The 20,672-nt window shown below is 38.6% G+C and overlaps 1 protein-coding gene across 2 annotated transcripts in view; it reads right to left on the reverse strand.

Moving 5' to 3' along the window:
• LOC127444922 (glypican-5-like) overlaps nucleotides 1–20,672 on the reverse strand; it is a 339,370-nt gene that overhangs the window by 7,479 nt on the left and 311,219 nt on the right. The gene's annotated exons all lie outside the window — the stretch shown is intronic.

Below are 20,672 nucleotides of genomic sequence, written 5' to 3' on the forward strand. Positions count from 1 at the left end.
AATTTTAATATATTAATTTATTTTACAATTTTACATTATTCATTGTACAGATAGTTTAGACACATTTGACATAATAAATAATAATGTGAATAAATAATAATAACAATATTGAACACAATTTGTCAGAGCTGTGGTGCAGTGGTTTGCACATGTGCTCCGGACAAATTGTGCAAGTTATGCAAATTATCACAATCCCATTTCACCCTCTCAGCCCAAATATTACCTGTACTCTTTCCATTTTAAATCTATGTGGCAAAGGCTTAAAATAAAAATTATATAATAGTAAAAAATAAATCAAATAAAAAAAAATGAAATCAAAATTGGTTAACCTTGTAACACAACATTACTTTCTCTTTATACTAATAGAGTTAAAGGAACAAGATGGCTTTCCTGCCAAGATAATTTTCAGTCTCAGCTGAGGAAGAAACGCAAACAAATGTGTCTGTTTTGTACTAACAAAAGCTATAAAAATGAACATTAGTCCAGAACAGGTCCAGATAACAATAAAGACAAAGTTAGAGTCTGATGTAAAATCAATGCAAGTTAAGTCTTTCAGACCTCTGAGAACAATAATCAATGACACAACAACAGTGAAGGAAAAAAGCCAAATAAAACTGCTGTTGAGGGACTGAGTTGTGTTCTGTATGTGCCTAAGCACTGCTTTATAAAAAAAATAAAACATAAAATTAATAATAAAAAATAAATAGATATATAAATAAAATGGATGTGCTTTAAAGAAAGGGCTCCAATATCGTTACCGGATGGAATTGCAAACTGTTTTCAAACAGGTTTCAAAAACACTCCCTCATCTTCAATTGGTTGTAAAAACAGACTCACACTATTGGTCAAGCTGGAATATGAAAATTTATTTTAAATAGTGGTAGACCGATATGGGTTTTATAATGGCTGATGCAGATATGGCGATATATCACAAAATTTAATGTAGTAAATAAAAAAATAAATAAAAATACATTAAATTTTATTTAGCCCTATATTTACATAATTATAATTTCATTTAATTATGTTTTAAGTTTTAAGTGGTATATTGCAGTTTCTTCTGGTGTCTGTTTAGTCATCCAATTTTAGTAATTTATTTGCACATAAAAATAAATTATTCATATATTAGGAAGAAGTAAAAAAAAACAGTCGTCACACAGTCATCTAGCAACCACAGATGGCATGTGCGCATTAGCAATCACATTTTGTCACAAAATACTGCATCAAACTACTTGTATATACCACTGTGAATATGACATTTACTGCGCACATTTAAGTGCACGTGAAGCACTTTTACTTTGAAGTTGCTCTCTCACACTAGTGCGGATCCAGCAAACAGCAATCTCCTGACAGATTTCAGATTCCACGCGGCCCGGAACACCTGCTTGGAGCGTCACTGTCATGGTTCCGGCATTTGTGCCGGCTCTTAATGTTGTTTGTTTTTCTCTCTCCCTCGTGTCTCACAGGTGGAGCCGGCATGCATGATCAGTGTTTCCATTCGGAGACACTGATCACGGCAGTGATTTACTCGCCTGTTCCACCTGCTTCACTTCCGTTCCATTGCGCTCCCTACTTATCCCTTGTGTTTCCTCTCTTTCTTTGCCAGTTTATTGTAAGCTGTCAATGTTAACTGTGCTCACTTGTGTAGTTGGAGCTTGGTCAAGTGTCTGTTGGTTGCCTGTCTGTAGAGATGTGGTTACCTACCCATTTGCCGTCGCCAGTTTGGTGCCCAGTTCCTGTGGAGGAGGATTTCTCGGTCTCAGGCCTCGTCTTGGGGGAGTTATCTTCTGGGCTTTGCACCACACCAGCTTCAACGGACTCTCTTCAGATTGCTCCTGACTTTCACAATGCACACACCCATCATACGAACACACTCTTCCATTAGTCCAGTGGCTCACTTGACTTTGCCTTCTGCAGCCGGCGCTGGGTGTGCCTTACCTTTGCCTTGAGAACTTTGTGTTAATAAATCCTTTTGAACTGTCATCTCTGCATTTGGGTCCCTTGTTTCCTCTTTTCCCCTCATCCCCTCCCCACTGCTCCCGACAGAATAAACTGGCTACCATGGACCCAGTGGAGAAGACAACTCTTTGTTCCGCCCTTTCACAACAAGGAGCTCTGCTTGAACAACACCAAGATCAAATCTCTGGCTCTGACCGCGCGTTGGAAATGATGGCTTCACAGCTCGTTTTGATTTCACCTTCTCGTATCACTCGGGTTCCAAGAACGTCAAGCCTGATTCCTTATCTCAATGTTTCAAAATCGAGACCTCCACCGCCCCAGTGGATACCATCCTTCCCGCACCTTGAGTGGTGGGCATGGTATCCTGGAAGGTGAAGGCTTAAGTCCACATAGTGCTACAAAACTTTGCGTCCCCCACCACCTGCCCAGTGGTAAAACTGTTCCACGATCAGTTCGAACGCACGTCCTTCAGTGGGGTCACTCGTCTAACATCGCTTGCCACCCGGGGGCTACTCGTACCCAAATGCTCATTAGACCACGTTTCTGGTGGCCATCGCTTGTGCTGGACATTCGCCAGTGAGTTTGTCCTCTGGGTTTCACCCCCAGACAAATGGACAAGAACTGAAAAAGACCCTGCAATGTATGGCCTCCCGTAACCCTTCTTCTTGGAGCGAAAATTTAGTTTGGGACAAGTATGCTCATAGCTCGTTGCCGTAATCATCTATGGGGTTATCACCCTTCCACTGTAGCCTCGGCTACCAGCCCCCTCTGTTTCCCACCCAAGAGCCCGATGCTCAGGTTCCGTCCGTTCATGCATTTTTGCAGAGGTGCCAGCGCACCTGGAAAGCTGCCAGAGAAGCCCTCTTATGGACTGGCGCTTGTGTTAAGAGGTCAGTGGACCAACACCGGTCTAAGGCCCCAACTTACGTGTGCGGGCAGAAGGTTTGGTTGTCCTCCCAGGACATCCTACTCTGTCTCCCCTCATGTAAGCTGGGTCCCAAGTTTACCGGACCGTTCCCCATCACCAAGGTCATTAGTCCACCTCAAATTACCCCCTCACCTCTGTCGCATACACCCCGTTTTTCACGTTTCTAAAGTCAAACCCATTTTACGTTCTAATTCTGCTGAGTGACTCCAGCCAGGTCTCCCAATCAACCAAATTGGCCCGGTTGCTAGGGAAGGTGGAGTCACATGGGGTAATGATTAGTGGTTCTCGTTCTCTATTGCGGATTGCGGAAAGCAGCATGAGCCTCTACATGCGGAGTCTCCGCGGCGTCATGCACAATGAGCCATGTGATAAAATGCACGGATTGGCGGTCTCAGAAGAGGAGGCAACTGAGACTTGTCCTCCGCCACCCAGATTGAAGTGAGTAACCGTGTCACCACAAGGACCTACTAAGTAGTGGGAATTGGGCATTCCAAACTGGGAGAAAAGGGGATAAAAATTAAAAAATAAATAAACTGTCATCTCTGCATTTGGGTCCCTTGTTTTGTTAAACATCATGAGCTCATATGCGTCAGTAGTGGCTCAGATACACAGGATAGTTTAAATGAAACTGGTCGTTTACCTGTCTAGGACGGCTCCATAGCATGCTGTATTTCCAGCAGTGAAAATATTATTTGAAAGAATTATTTGTTTCTTTTTTTAATTTGTCTATTTTTCTTTTGATGGTGCATTTATTCATATGTTTTAAGTAATAATTTATGATCCACTTTACAGAGTGTGATAACATAGTTTTAGCTATACTACTATTAACTACAATATTTACAGGGTAATCCACTACTTCATGTTCAATGGTCAGTTATACAGTTTTGTGGTCTTTAAATTGAATGCCATGATTTAGCAATGAAAATAGAGTATTCCATTAAGCTGTGCAAAGAAGCGTAATTATAAAAAGGTTTAATACAATGTATTAATTTATATCCTAATTTATGTATAAAATGAATATTTCACCCAAAAATGAAAATAATGTAATTATGTACTCACCCTTGTGTTGCTCCAAACCTTTTTTATTTCTTCGATGGAACACAAAATAAAAATCTTCAAAAATCTTCAAATGACTTTTGCAATATAATGAAAGTGAATAGGCCCTTTCCCATCTACAGACCACCTACAACCGTTGCATTCGCATTCACAATAGGAACCGCCGTAGTGACGTCATCTAGTATCGACCATTTAACTGACGTTATTTGCACGTGCATTTCAATAGCAACAACAACAAAATCAACACCACCAATGGAGGACACCGGGATCGGAGCTACACTTTTGTTTGTTTAGGGCTGTTTTATATGAACTGTGGCTGCACTGGAAAACATAGGCAGCTACCTTATCAGTTAATGGTTTAAACAACAGTGTTTTTGGATGAATGAAATCTGAACAGTTTAAAAATCACTTTATTTCATCCTACCTTCATCCATCCTTATACAGCCTCTGAAGGCAGCATTTACCAGTTTTCAGGCGCAGCTTGTGTCTTCATGTTACAGTTTAAACTGGGCTCGCGAGGCGTACATGCGGTGCTCCGTGCTGCAGCCGGAGAGATGAGACGAGATGGCTGAGATTCTGATCATTTATACCTGTCATCCCAGGAAAAAGTTGATGTAGTCAAGCCTTTAGATAATTAGCATCCGATAGGAGGTGTACTGAATTGGAGGAGTACCTGTGGATGTATTTTAAGGCTAACCTTCAAACTCAGTGCCTCCATAAGTCTGGTTCATCCTTGGGAGCAATTTCCAAATGCCTGAAGATACTACGTTCATCTGTACAAACAACAGTATGCAAGTATAAACACCATGGTACCACACAGCCATCATATCGCTCAGGAAGGAGAAGCATTCTGTCTCCTAGAGATGAACGTAGTTTGGTGCAAAAAGTGCAAATCAATCCCAGAACAACAGCAAAGGACCTTGTGAAGATGCTGGAGGAAACAGGTAGACAAGTATCTATATCCACAGTAAAACGAATCCTATATTGACATAACTTGAAAGGCTCCTCAGCCAGGAAGAAGCCACTGCTCCAAAACCACCATAAAAAAGCCAGACTACAGTTTGCAAGTGCATATGGTACAAAGATCTTACTTTTTGGAGAAATGTCCTCTGGACTAATGAAACAAAAATTTTACTGTTTGGCCATAATGACCATTGTCATATTTGGAGGAAAAAGGGTGAGGCTTGCAAGCGGAAGAACACCATCCCAACCGTGAAGCATGGGGGTGGCAGCATCATGTTTTAGGGGTGCTTTGCTACAGGAGGGACTGGTGCACTTCACAAAATAGATGGCATCATGAGGAAGGAAAATTATGTGGATATGTTGAAGCAAAATCTCAAGACATCAGCCAGGAAGTTAAAGCTCGTCGCAAATGGGTCTTCCAAATGGACAATGACCCCAAGCATACCTCCAAAATTATGACAAAAATGGCTTAAGAACAACAAAGTATTGGAGTGGCCATCACAAAGCTCTGATCTCAATCTGATAGAAAATGTATGGGCAGACCTGAAAAAGCGTGTGCTAACAAGGAGGCTGACTCAGTTATACCAGTTCTGTCTGGAGGAAAGGGCCAAAATTCCAGAAACTTATTGTAAGAAGCTTGTGGAAGGCTACCCAAAACGTTTGACCCAAGTTAAACAATTTAAAGGCAATGCTACCAAATATTAACAAAGTGTATGTAAACTTCTGACCCACTGGGAATGTGATGAAAGAAATAAAAGCTGAAATAAATCATTCTTTCTTTCTACTATTATTATGACATTTCACATTCTTAAAATAAATTAGTGATCCTAACTGACCTATGAAAGAGAATGTTTTCAACGATTAATGTCAGGAATTGTGAAAAAAACATATTTAAATGTATTTGGTTAAGGTGAATGTACATTTCTGACTTCAACTTTATATAAAGTACTTAAATTTGTTGATTAAAAAAATATATATATATTAAGTGATTATGCAACTGATATGCAGTATATGGCAAAAAGACATGAACAATTTTTTTTTCCACACAGAAGAAAAAATGTCATACAGGTTTAGAACACATGTAGGCTTTTTGGGGGAACGATTTCTTTAAAGAGATTTTTTTATTTTTTTTTATTTGCTTACATTTTAAATTATTTTATAAAAGAGAAATTTGTCCTCTATTACATTTTTTATATTTGTGAATCAATATGGATACAAAATAAATCAAAATAAAACTTTGCTTGTGTGCATAGTGTAAATGCATGTACATTTTTGTGCAACTGTGAAAGTATAAAGAACAAACCATAAAATATTGCTCTATATCTTTATTAAAAAAATAAAAATAAAAAAAAATAAAAAAAATAATTAAAAAATAAAGTATGCCACATCTGCGATTCTGCTTTGAGAATTAGCCTTGCTGACAAGCTGTTCTCTTAAGTTCATTAGAGTCACTGACTGTGTGTTCACATGATCTAGCTGCGGGCTGAGAGCCACGCTGTTGACTCTCTCTCTGGGGGAGCTGGCAAACGTTCAACAGACTGTGACTCATGGCATTTTCATAGAACTGCCTGTACGAAAGCATCCAAACACTATTCAGTGTGAAAGTTCAACAAGATTAGTCTTCCACTTTGCTGTGACAAACTCTTCACTTTAAGGTTGGCTTGTTCACCAGATGCTTAGTTTTCAGTAAAACGAATGTTATGTTAATGTTGAAAAACGTACCTTCTACACAATGGTACGTTTTTGCATTACAGAGCTTTAGAATTCTTTCTGGTATTACTTTCTGCTTTAAGGTTGGAATTCTGAGATATCAAGTCAAAAGTTCCCACATCCTAGGGTCCGTTTAGACCAAAGTTCTTGCCTGAAAAATCAAGATGCAGACTTTGTTGACAATCAAACAAATACCAAACTAACTGCAGCGTTGCCAATTTTTTTCTGTATATGTAATTTTCAGAGTATCTGGCAACTGAACACCCTTCCGGTCAAAATTCTGAGATATCAAGGCAGAATATCCTCACATCCGATGTAGGGTTAGGGGCTGTTCAGACCAAATGCATTCATGCGCAAAGAAGCAAGACACATACTTTGTTGACAAACAAATGACTGCAAAGCTAACTGTAGCTTGCCATTTTGTGTTCTAAAACATCATCTTCCGAGTGCAGGGGAAGGAAATGCCTTTATGGTCAGAATTCTGAGATATCAAGTCGAAAGTTCCCACATCCTACGAAGCGTCAGGCACCGTTCAGACCAAACAAGTTCTTGCATGTAAAAACAACATGCAGACTTTGTTGACAATCAAACAAATACAAAGCTAACTGTAGTGTTGGCATTTTTTTCATATATGCCATTTTCTGAGTGTCCGGCAAGCGAACACCTTCCTGGTTGAAATTTTGAGATATTCAAGGCGGAATATCCCACATGCGATGCAGCATTAGGGGCCATTCAGACTGAACGCATTCCAAGACACATACTTTGTTGACAATCAAACAACTATAAAGCTTACTGTTGCGATGCCATTTTGTTTTCTTATATATTGTCGGACAATGGAGCGTTTTTTATGGTCAGAATTTTGGAGAAGTATGAATATCCCACATCTGATATAGTGTTTGGGGCCGTTCAGACCGAACGCATTGTTACACTAAAAAGCAAGACACAGACATTTTTGACTATCAAACAGCTGTAAATATAACTGTAACTTTACCATTTTGTGTTCTAATGTCAACTTCCAAGTTTTGGGAAATGGAATGCCTTCATGGTCAGAATTCTGAGATATCAAGTCAAAATTCAACGCATCCGAAGCAGCATTAGGCCCATTCAGACCGAGCGTGTTCTGAGCGCTTAAACCAAGATCTCCAGATGGGTTTTTAACAGACAAGCTTCTTTTTAACTGACTAAAATATGTGGAGCTACTGCAAAAATGCTGAAAACAGAGCGCAGAAGGACGCAATAACACTTTTGGTTTGGACGGCCCCTTAGACTTCGACCAATGTTTCCTTCATTTGTATTTTTGTTCAATTGTTTATCTTTCTTTGATTGCTCATAATTTGTTTCTTAGTTTCTTTAATTTATTACTGACTGTTCACTTAATTACTTGAAAAAGTAATACATTGAAGACATGTTCACTTAACTGGAAACACATGAATGCTACATGTCATTGTTTTAATTTGTTATTACTTATAATAATATTGAAAGTTTTACTTGTTTAAAGTTTTTAATAGCATATAAATTGTTCAGTAGCATATTAGTGCTATATGACATTCTGTTTTAAATTGGATTCCTTTCAAACAGTGTAAGAAGCTTTCAGAATCACTGAAATGTTCTTATATTTATTTCTAAGTGACAAGAGCTGAATTTTCAAATATTTGGCTATATTGGGGATTTTGCAAAGAGAAGGCATTTATTCTACATCACAGTATGTAATAAGAGCATCAATTAACTAGAAAGTATATAACTAGCTGGCAATCAAAACTGCACCAGCTGAAATATTTATGAATAATTGTATCAGCTGCTAGGAAATGACAACAGCCCACCTTTGCATGACTGAGGCTTGTTAATAAAGACAGAACATGATTAGAAGAGCTGAAATCAAAGGGGAGTGGTGGTGATGTCTCGAGAGTTCTCAAGCGCTCACTGTTTCTTGCTCTAGGAAGGAGTGGAGAGGAAGCCATGCAGATCAAGGCCATCCGAGACCCTCTGTGAAGCTGGCAGAAGACGCCCACTCACCCACTCAACAGGCACTGGAGTCCGCCCTGCTTAATTAATTTACACAGCTCTGCAGGAAACCGCTCTGAATATCACCTTTGTGGAAAAATTAATTCATTCTTCAGCAACAGCTTGTTTTGTTGATGAGTACCGTTGTGTAATGGAGTCTGAATGAGGGTCAAATGCCTGTCTGTCTGTCTAGTACTAGCAAACATTTTCTGCAAGCTTTTATTTTACTGGTCAACGGCTGTGCCACTGATTACTGATCACAAAATTGTGTGGAATCTTTAATATTTCTTATATGTCATACATTTTTCAAAATCACACAGAGGGGTAATCACTAGTATGCAAGCAACAGCGAGAGAGTAGCAGGCTATTTTATTGATATGACCTTTTTCGCACCTGTATTCCAATATACATCTTGATGAAATCCTTCCTCATGATCACGCAGCATGTTTTTATCAGCTGAATGGGAGACTAAACACTATTAAAAGTGTGACGAGACTCTCGCTGCACGTGCAAGCCATTTGCGCATCACATGCCGATCAACTATTAAGCCCTTTTCTGTGAATCGCACCTGCAAAATACAAAAACTTTATGTCCAGGTTTAATTTACATTTTGCATAGACTCAGATTTTTGAATCCCACGATGTGGGTTTATGTTTTCTCTTTTAACCATTTAATGTAATATTGAGTGTGACTATTGTTTAAGGACGGTGTACCTCTATGCTGGGTTGGAAATCTCAAGGATTAATAGTGGTGTTTTGAAAGCAAAAAGTAACAAATGAAACACGGAATGTAGGCTATCATCTGCGCATAGTGACCGAAGCAAAGTGGGCGTGTTTACTTGCGCGATTAACCGAAAGTGAAGCACTGCAGGCTTGTGATGTGTGAATGGCTTGCACGCGCTGCACGAGTCTGTTGGGTATACTGCTGTCTCGTCACATTTGAACTTTTTGTTTAGCCTCCCATTCAGCTCACGAAAACACGCTGCATGATCATGAGGAAGAATTACATCAAGATGTAGATTGGAATGCAGGTGCGGAATTTATATAAATAAAATAGTCTACTCCTCTCTCGCTGTTGCTGGCGTGCCAGTGATTACCCCTCCGAGTGCCAATGCTGGCACGCATGCCACAGGTTGCAGACACCTAGTCTTGTATCTGCTTTTTTAATGGTTTTTAACTCATATAAAGTTATACGGTCGCTAGGGTGTTCATGATTGTTACTAGGTCATCACTATGCGGTTGCTAATGTGTTCTGGGTGGTTACTGAGGCATTTGCAAAGGTGTTCTGGGTGGTTTCTAATGCACTGCTAGGGAGTTGCTAAGGTTGTTAAGGCACTGCTAGGTTGTTACTAGGGTGTTCTGGGTGATTGTTAGGGCACTACGCGGTTGCCAGGTTGTTTTGGGTGGTTGTTAAGGCACTGCTTGGCCGTTGATTGGGTGATCTAGGTGGTTGCTAAGGCACTGCTAGTGGTTTGCTAGGTTGATCTAGGTGGTTGCTAAGGTACTGCTAAGTGGTTGCTAGGGTCAGGGCCGTATTATTGCACAGGCTTATGGGAAGTCGGAGCATCCACCACAGTACTCTCCCGTCGACCTTTGCTGGAGGGCACGTATGTAAACGCGTTCAGATGGAGACACTGATTGCTAGGGAGTTCAGGGTGGTTGCTAAGGTACTGCTAGGTGGTTGCTAGGGTGTTTTGGGTGGTTGCTAAGGTACTGCTAGGCGGTTGCTAGGGTGATGCTAAGGTACTGCTAGGCAGTTGCTAAGGTGATCTATGTGGTTGCTAAGGCACAGCTAGGCGGATGCTAATGTGTTTTGGATGGTTGTTAAGGCACTGCTAGGTGGTTGCTAAGGCACTGCTAGGTGGTTGCCAGGGTGTTGTGGTTGTTTTGTAGGCTGTTGCTGGTTGGGTGCCAGGATGTTCTGGGCGGTGGTTAGAACACTGCTAGGTGGTTGCTAGGATGTTGTTAGTCAGTTGCCAGGGTGTTCTGTATGGTTACTAAGACACTGCTGGGCAGTTGCTAGGATTATCTGTGTGGTTGCTAAGGCACTCGTAGGTGGTTGCTAAGCTGATCTGGGGTGCGTTTTAAGCTCACTGCTAAACCACCATGCGAGTTTCGCAAGGCGATAGTCTGTGTTCCGCGACTGTTACTGGGTCCTTGATTAGCGTATAACGTGCGAGTAACGGCAGATGGTGGACTTTCTGGTGCCTCCCTATGGTAAAAAGTTGATGCCCTACAAAGACTACGTAATATGTGTAAAGGGAGTGGCGGTACTGCTATTATGATTGTTCTCCCTCCCTTCGGAGGCTGATTTATCCTGTTTGGAACGCAGCCAAAAATCCTACACATGTCCCACAGAAGCCGTGTTCTCCACCAGAAACTACTTGTGTTAAAGTGCTTTCTCTTAACAGCCTTTAAGCCCTTAAACAGCTGCATTCATATTTAAGTTATGTTTCAGAACGCCACTTTCTGCAAAACCCTGAACAAGTCGATGGAACTTATGACCATAGTTGGCTGCTAGGGGATTGCTAGTGTTTTAGATGGCTGCTAGGGCATTGCAAAGCAATTGATATGGTGTTCTGGATGGTTGCTAAAGCATTGGTAAAAAGTTGCTAGGCTGGATGGTTACTAGGACATCGCTAGGCCGTTGCTAAGGTGTTCTTGGTGGTTGCTAAGGTGTTGTAATATGGTATGGCTGGGGTCCATCTTTTCATGCAAGTCTATTGGATTCTTTGACTGCTTTATTGTCCGCCAGGCGAAAAAATTAAATCTGATCTCTTAGAAAAGTAATAGCTCACCTCTCCTCAATAGGCTATATGATTTGAGGTATCATTCATGTACAGAACAAATTATGTGTCAAACTTTTGGGCATATGAATAAAGCAAGCACCACTACCAATACTAGATCTCATACCTTTTTCATACGGATGTTATATGGACATACCTTTTTTTTTCAGTCTACAAAGACTTGCAAATCAAAGGGCGAATCATTCAATAAAAAAGATTTCAAAATGTGATCAACAACACTTTCAGAACATTGGAAAATGTACTCTTACACAATCTGTTGCTCCTTACACATGAACGACACATCAGGGCAGCTGCTTCATTAGCAATATGTCTTTCCGTATTCCAGGAAAAAAGAAGGGTACAGCTGGTTTTTTCCATCCAAAACTGAGTCACATTCAGTATATACCAGTTATATTCTGGCAAGGTAGAGGCCAAGACGTGACATACATACAGCATCACACTAGAACTGTGGGACCATTACATCTCTGTCAGTCATGTCGCCCGTAACAAAAACTTGGCTCTCAAGTTGGTCTTGACCTTGCTGATGAATATGAGAGAAATTATTGAACTTCAAACATTTAATAGATGATTGAGGCAACACATCATTCATCCAGTCCCTGACTTCCACCAATGCAGTCGAACAACTCGCCTGCTCGCCTGAGGGAAAGCACTGATGTCTTCAGAGAAATGTGCCATTCAAATTCTCCAGCCTATGTTTAGCACAAGGTTTTTTTAGTAGTGATCTGCTGCTTGCAAATTGGAAAATCTTTGAAACTGCAGACATCTGCTGCTCACGCCAGTGGCAGAACAGAGATGAATTTTGCAGGTTGGCTTGAATGCACAATTTAATCAAATGACAATACAAAACAGTAACTACACTAAAAGTCCCCTCCAAGACTATGTTCAAATGCTTGCTTCAAGTCTCTACCTACAAGTTTGGAAGTCGCAATTTATGTTAACGCAATTTGTGTTCAAGGGATTTTTTGGTCAGAATAAAATGGACACTTTGGGCAACTTAATATTTCTTTCTCTATTTGTCAATTCCCAACTAAGACAAGAAGCTTTTTTTGCACTAGTATAAACAAACTGAGCCTTTTATATGAATTTTATATCACTGTAGTGTTGGAAATTTTATGATGAAATTATGTAAGGAAAAATCTAAAATCTGCCGGTCATTATTGCAAAATAAACCCTTTTAAGGTGATCAGGACCCTGACGTGGAGTGGAGGGACCAGCTGACTGTAGATTATATTGCTTATTACACAGTAAATAAATAATAAAATGACATGAAATACTGATCTGAGTTCAAATTACGTTATTATGTGAGACTGTGGAGTCTCCAGAAAGAGCTGAATTCCACCAGTTTCCGTCAAAGTTAATATTGTGAAAATGGCCGTCTGAATTATTTCAAGCTTAATTGCTAAATAAACAAATATATGGACATGAAAATATTTTATAGTTAATTTATTTATTTATTTGGTATTTTATTGTTTTAGAGGATTATTTGAACATGTCGTAAAATTGCAGAAATAGGCACAACTGTGACCGGTAGACAAAATTTCCATTGAGATTCTGGGCTTCTAAAAACCCAGCAACAGCAAACCAGCTGTGAAAATTAAAAATGTTGGCTAACGTATGTTCCAAAGCCAGAATACATCCAAGAACCTTCAAAGGTTCTGACCCGCAGTAAAAGCGTGGATAGAGGGAGTGGCAGAGGAAAGCTGTGAGATTGTGTTTCTTCACAGAAGCAATCCAGGTCAAACTAGATTGACCCTCTGATGCTGGGACTGGCACATACGACTACAACCATCTGGGTTCAAACTCCAGTGTAGCCATAAATAAATGTCCTTTATGGTTCACTAAATGTACACAAAATCTTGACCAAAATCATTTTAAAGGAATATTCCAGGTTCATTATAAATTAATCTCAATCAACAGCATTTGTGGCATAATGCTGATTACCAACTAATTCATTTAATAATGTTTGTGATAATCAACATTGTGCTGCAAATGCTGTCAATTGAGATTAACTTGTATTGACCCTGGAATATTCCTGGAAGTTGGGTGCTCACTGTACATATGATCCCAGTGAGATCTTTGGTAAAAGCCATAGTACATTGTGCAACATTATGTTAGATTGTATATTACATGTTGTACCCAAGACTCTGGTACCAATCTTCCCGATTGACAGCGCTGACTAGGTGTCGTAGGAGCGGTCACACTGCATGACTGTGATGCAAAATTTTGGACACTGCCAAAACTAGGCCTAGGATTTATCGCAAAGGCAATTAATTTGCTGTTGTTGAAAAAGCGCTCAAGAATTGCAGATTTTGCCCTATGACAAGAGAAACAATAAAATGTATCTCAGATGGCAAAATCATGCCCAAAATCATGCACCCTTGAAAAGCCAAAAGCTGAGCATATCTGTTTGATTCATAAGGTCGAGTGTGAAGTGTTAACTCACACATTAACTTTTGTTTCTAATTTTCTATCAAAAGAAAATTTTCACTGTACATGCACATGGCATAAGAAACATAACTCAATGACAACTTGAAATGAAACTGCTTACGTGAAATTGTGACAAAAAATTTAGAGTGTTTCATGCTGGACAAGTCTATGAACTTCAGAAAAATTATAAACTTTTTTGATCTTCCAAGACTTCAGATGCTGAAACATGACGTAAGAACTGCAACCACCGATACTGTAATTCTAGCTACACGATAACGATTACAAATTCAAGTTACAGGTCTGATGACTGATTCAAAGATGCTTTTGAAATTTCATCCAGGAAAAATTACAAAGTGGGGGTTTCAAAAGCCCATTTTACTTCTGTAATTTGACTTATTTCCAAGTGAAACTTTTTTTTTCTCATTGAAAATCAAAACAAAGGGCGGGACTTCATTTTTTTGCATCAGAAATTTATGAAGTGGCCATGAATGGAGTCAGACATGAATGCGAGTTTTCTTTAGACATTTAACATTTGTGCTAAATACACAGCAAACACGTCCAATATTATTTTAATAATCTGAACATGGTAACAGTCATGGACTCATTTGGGCTCGCATCAAAAGCGAATGTAGATCCACCCCAACAGATTTATCCACTCATTAGCATAGCAGCCTCAGTGGGCTTTCGCCTAAATCTTATTTGCATAATGAATCAAGGTTCTCCCATTTACTCAGTTCATTTTTCCTGTTAACCTCTCATTAACCTTTTTATTAAGTCTTTCTCATGGATCAGGCAGAGACTTGTCCCGAATTCTTCAAACAACATGGCAGAATTCTCATTCACCTCATTAGGCTGATAATTAACAATGTCACAGTGAAAAGTGCGCTTGCACTCACTTTGTCATGGTGGGAAATTGTGCTGTCGATAGCAGATGCAAACAGTCCTGAAGTGCCTCTATTTATAAAAAAAAACAGCAAAATAATTGTGGGAAACATGTTGGTCTTTTATTGAAAATTGCTCTGTCAAGCAGCAAAACGTAAACAGCAGTTAAAATAAAATTGTTGACTAGACCTTTGCCATTACATATTGAGTTTAATGGACATGCAGCATTTTTACACCTAGATGTTTGACGTTCCAGCAAAGTTATATTCTGTGCGAGAAGCAGTCATTTTTTATTTACTGAAAGGTGATTTATTTATCGTCAGTCACCAAGTAGTCTCATCCTCACCCCATCTCCACCACCAGAAAAAAAAATATATTTTTGATATATATATATCAAAAGAGCATGATTCTGTTTCATCTTTGCAAGATGCAAAGTTCTGAATTTTAATGACAGCCAATTTTCGAGCTGCCTCGTCCATAATGAACCCATCAAACGGAGGGCCATAAATGCTCTCCACTATGTTATTTTGACAGAAACAAACAGAGCACTTGTGCAAAAAACTAAAACTTTATCATCTACTTTAATGTTCTTTAGACTTCAGCTACAATTCTGAATGGTTTCAAAATGTTCTTATGTACAGCTACTTTTTGAATTTATTTATTATTAACTATCACAGAGAAAACAGACAATATTCAGATCAAAGACATTTATGGCATAAAGGACAGTTAAAAAGTCCCTTAAGCACTAAAGAATGACTTGCATAGTATGATAAATGTATAAAAGGTAAAATTTTATCTCAAGGCATGAGTAATTTAATATCAACGTAACTGTACATATCACAATGTATATAGATTTTTTTTTTCTGGAAAATTCAAAGAAAATAGTTTATATATTAAAAAGTACAGTATGTGTTGTCATTTATTTATTTTTTATTTTTTTGGGATAATCTAGTGAATTACATACCATACAAATGAAAGGTACTTCTCATTTCTATGAATATTTTCTCTAATTTGGAACTCGCTGGATGCAAACCAAAAGATGGGATTATTCAAAATGTAATTCTAAAGTTGTGGCATTGCTAGGCAATTGTAGAATGAACGTTACTATAACGAAATTTTTGCAAACTGCGTTTAATGTGCCACATTCTACGTTTTGCCGCAGTTTCCTAGCGAAAAGAACACGAGGCACTACAACAACTGCATTTTATTATCTTTCACACAAATCACGAGTACAACGGCTGATTTTTATTTTATAAACACGTATTTTTCACTCTATTACTCAAACAATGCTATGTTATGATATTGAAACACTTTTCATAACACATAATATTTTTTAAATTTTAACACTTGTATTACAGACCCATATACATTTAAACACTTATTCCAACATGATTAGCTTCCGCCATAGCACACGTATTGTGATAGTGTGTTGGACTTTGGACAGGGAAGATCAAGGCTCGAGACCAGCTACTCACACATGCTGACACGTAAGATGAAAGTGTCATAGAAGCGACATGCCTTTTCATGTCACATTTGCTTCTAGGACACTAACAGTTAGGTTTAGGTGTTGGTTTATTGTAAGAATGTCTGTTTTGTTAACCTCACATTTGTTTTTTTTGGCACTATAGGTTAGGAATATGTTAAAGTTTTAGGTTAGGGTTGCTCTAGGTTTTACTCATTAAAACCTCCATCTAATATTCACCTTAATCTCATCTGATTACAACAGCATTTCACTCACTTTTGGTGCCCCCCGCTGGACATATAATTGGGAAATTGCAGCCAAATGTGTAATGAGGCACGTCATTTAGTTTTGCAAAAATGTTGCCATGGTCACATACATTTCATGACATCAGGCTGAAACTCTGCTTCAAACTGAGCTCCAAGTAACAAATTCTTCATTGTCTTGACTTGTTTGGGACACATCCCGTTCTGTATTTTCGCATTAATCCATGTTTTCCTCATTGCTAATAACGCAAATCACTGTTAACTGGACAAATATATTGTTTACATTTATGTGTTTGGACAACGTTTTTATCCAAAGTCATTGCATTCAGGCTATGCATTTTATCAGTATGCGTGTGTCCTGGGAATCGAACCCATGACCTTGCCGTTGCAAGCACCATGTCCTATTTGAGCTACAAAAACATTATATGTATAAAGTTGATGCATTTCTACCCGTGCACAATATATACTGCCATGTCTAATCCTAATAGTTACAATACCTACAATATATTACTAGCACACTCTTGGAACAGTGTCTGAGTTTATATTCATATACGCTGCGTTTCATGGTCCTACTTTTTTAAGAGCACTTGTAAAGCAAAAAAGTTTGAGCATGTTTGTGATAGCTATCAGGGTGTTATAAATAGTCGAGACCTCTTCTTTATGTGCTGCCCTACAAGAGGGAATTTTCAGAAGTGCGAAAATGCTTGCTTCATTTATGGTACGAGACAGGTACGGGCCGGGCCGCAGAGCCCTCGCTTTGAAGTCTGTAGCAAATGAATTCCATATGATACAAAATCCATCCAGTGCCCTCAAGTCCTGACCATTTTAGGCCATGATTCCCAGTACAAAGAACTTCCCTCAGGTTGAAATATGAAGTTGAGAAAACTGCAGAGGCACTTTATTAATACTCTAGTACTAGGCATGCAAAGATGTGTAAAACTGGTGGGCATTCTGAGATTTTGTGTTTTGAGGAGCAAGCCTCTCTTCTTATAATCCTCATAAGCAAACTCCTAGAACACTCTGACAAACATCCAGCAATGCCCTAGCAACTATCCACAATATTTTATCATCTGTATAGCAATAAACTAAAAATCAAAACTCACACCTTAGCATCGGCAACCACCATGATCACTCTAGCACTGTGGCAGTAAGTTTTGCATTGGCAAACACCATATAAATATAGTATATACACTGCCGACCAAATGTTTGGAATAATGAATAGATTTTGCACTTTTATTCACCAAAGTGGCATTCAGCTGATCACAATGTATAGTTAGGACATTAATAACATGAAAAATTACTATTACAATTTGAAAAAAATTTTTCAGAACTTCTTAAACTACCTCAAAGAGTTCTCAAAAAAAATCCTCCACGAGCAGCAATGACAGCTTTGCAGATCCTTGGCATTCTAGATGTCAGTTTGTCCAGATACTCCGCTGACATTTCACAGCACACCTCCTGTAGCACTTGCCATAGATGTGGCTGTCTTGTCGGGCACTTCTCACGCACCTTACAGTCTAGCTGATCCCACAAAAACTCAATGGGGTTAAGATCCATAACACTCTTTTCCAATTATCTGTTGTCCAATGTCTGTGTTTTTTTGCCCACTCTAACCATGTCTTTTTGTTTTTCTGTTTCAAAAGTGGCTTTTTCTTTGCAATTATTCCCATAAGGCCTGCACCCCTGAGTCCTCTCTTTACTGTTGTACATTAAACTGGTGTTGTGCGGGTAGAATTCAATGAAGCTGTCAGCTGAGGACATTTGAGGCGTCTATTTCTCAAACTAGAGACTCTGATGAACTTATCCTCTTGTTAAGTTATACATCTGGCCTTCCACATCTCTTTCTGACCTTGTTAGAACCAGTTGTCCTTTGTCTTTGAAGACTGCAGTGTTCACCTTTGTATGAAATCTTCAGTTTTTTGGCAATTTCAAGCATTGTATAACCTTAAATTCCTTAAAACAATGATTGACACAAGTTTCTAGAGAAAGCAGTTTCTTTTTTGCCATTTTTGACCTAATATTGACCTTAAGACAGTCTATTGCATACTGTGGCAACTCAAAAACAAACACAATGTTAAGCTTCATTTAACGAATCAAATAGCTTTCAACAGTGTTTGATATAATGACAAGTGATTTTCTAGTACCAAATTAGCAATTTAGCATGATTACTCAAGGATAAGGTGTTGGAGTGATGGCTGCTGGAAATGGGGCCTGTCTAGATTTGATCAAAAATTACTTTTTTCAAATAGTGATGGTGCTGTTTTTTTACATCAGTAATGTCCTGACTATGCTTTGTGATCAGTTGAATGCCACTTCGGTGAATTAAAGTACCAATTTCCTTCCGGAACAGCAAAATCTGTACATTGTTCCAAACTTTTGGCTGCCAGTGTGTGTGTGTGTGTGTGTGTGTGTGTGTGTGTGTATATATGTATATATATATACTTATACACACACACACACACACACACACAGTATATATATATATATATATATATATATATAGATAGATACACACATATACATATATACACACACAAAGGAAATAATTATATAATTCTGAATAAATAATCAGACAATTGTTAGCTGTGATTCTATGATTTGTGGATCATTTCCCTCTCATAATCATGGGTAATGTACTTCTTCGCCGGAAATTGTGCTATTTGCTATTAACACCATCAATTAACAACCTTGGTGCTCACGGTAGGTCTGTCTTTAAAAGTTTATCAATTAAATTAATTCTCCTATGGAGAACTTTACCCCAAATGCAGACAGTATCCAAATGGAATCCCAACATTTATTAGCTCACATTTGAAGAGTACTGATTTTTATTTTTATTTTTTATTTTTTTTGATGAGCCCTATGTGTTTAGTTTTGGACCTTTTGACACCAACTATTTCAACTCTCTAGAACTGTTCGTTGCATCTTGTTGCTTGAAAACTTTTGGGAATCATCAAAGTCTTTATAGCTGGAACATACTGCTAATAGGAAGTCACCCAAATGTGACTTACTATAGTGTTAACAACTGTGATTTAGAAACTCTGAAGTTAAACTCCTTTTCAAGTGGCCTGTCTGTTATTTTGTCCACAGCTTGTAAATTTCAGTTTCATCAAGCATGAAATCAAAACAGCACTCTAATCAGAGCCGAACAGGGAAAAACGAATTTCCTGCCTCAAACGTGCGGATGTGAGACATCGGTACAGATGGCAGCGAGGTGACAGGTCCACTTAGGACTAATCTATGTCAGAGAGTCCACAATGCCTTCATTTACAACCTCGGCACATGCGAGAACTTGGCATCAAATGAGCTTCGGCGCGCTGGCCATGTGATGTTTAATTAATGCAACCCTGTCATCAGACTAAAGCTTGTTGTGCCGTTCATCTCATTCAGTATGGATGAGCGTGGTACAGGATGCCTTTGCTGTTGGAAAACACGCATATGCAAATCCCCAAACAAATAAGCGCACACCCAAACAACTGGTTAGAAAGAAATTTTACATGAAAAAAACAACCAAACAAGCATAAAAAAAAAAAATTCACCATTAGTCCATATGACTTTTGCGTTCAATTTCAAGTCTACATATCAAATCAAATCTGACGGCAGGTGTCGGTTTTGATATCAATATGTTTGATCACGATATACGCAAGAACCAATGACGTCTGATGATGTCATGTGTCGAAATGCACCATAATTGATTTGAAAGCTACAGCAGAAGGCAAAATTTTCAGGTCAGAACAGCTTATATTTTGATCTGTTCCTCACACAAAACTACCTTATGACTTCGGAAGGCTTGGGAAGAAAATGGCACAAGTCATGTGGATGATTTTTATGGTGTTTTTATGTAATTTTTCTCATTTTTTCAAGCTTATTTATTCCAACAGTTACTCCTGGTCAGAGGCTTCCGTAAATATTTAGTTTAAATGTAGGGTTAGGTTTACCTACTTTTAATAGTGCAAAGCTCCAGTATTTAGTATTGTGTAAATTTTAACTTAGACTATTTATAGCATAAATGGTCACTAAGTTGTGACTTTCGCAGTGCTAGTGCAACTGTCCATGGTCACTATGAACTACAGTTGTGGAAAAGAGAGGCATGGAAATTCTTTAACATTTTTATTTTGTATTCAACAAACATAAATAAATAGCAGGTAAGAAATATAGGCTTGGAATGACATGATAGTGTAGAAATCATTATTTTTGGGTAAACTTCCTCTAAAAACATAA

The sequence above is a fragment of the Myxocyprinus asiaticus genome, chromosome 8, assembly GCF_019703515.2.
Source record: "Myxocyprinus asiaticus isolate MX2 ecotype Aquarium Trade chromosome 8, UBuf_Myxa_2, whole genome shotgun sequence".
Lineage (NCBI taxonomy): Eukaryota > Metazoa > Chordata > Actinopteri > Cypriniformes > Catostomidae > Myxocyprinus > Myxocyprinus asiaticus.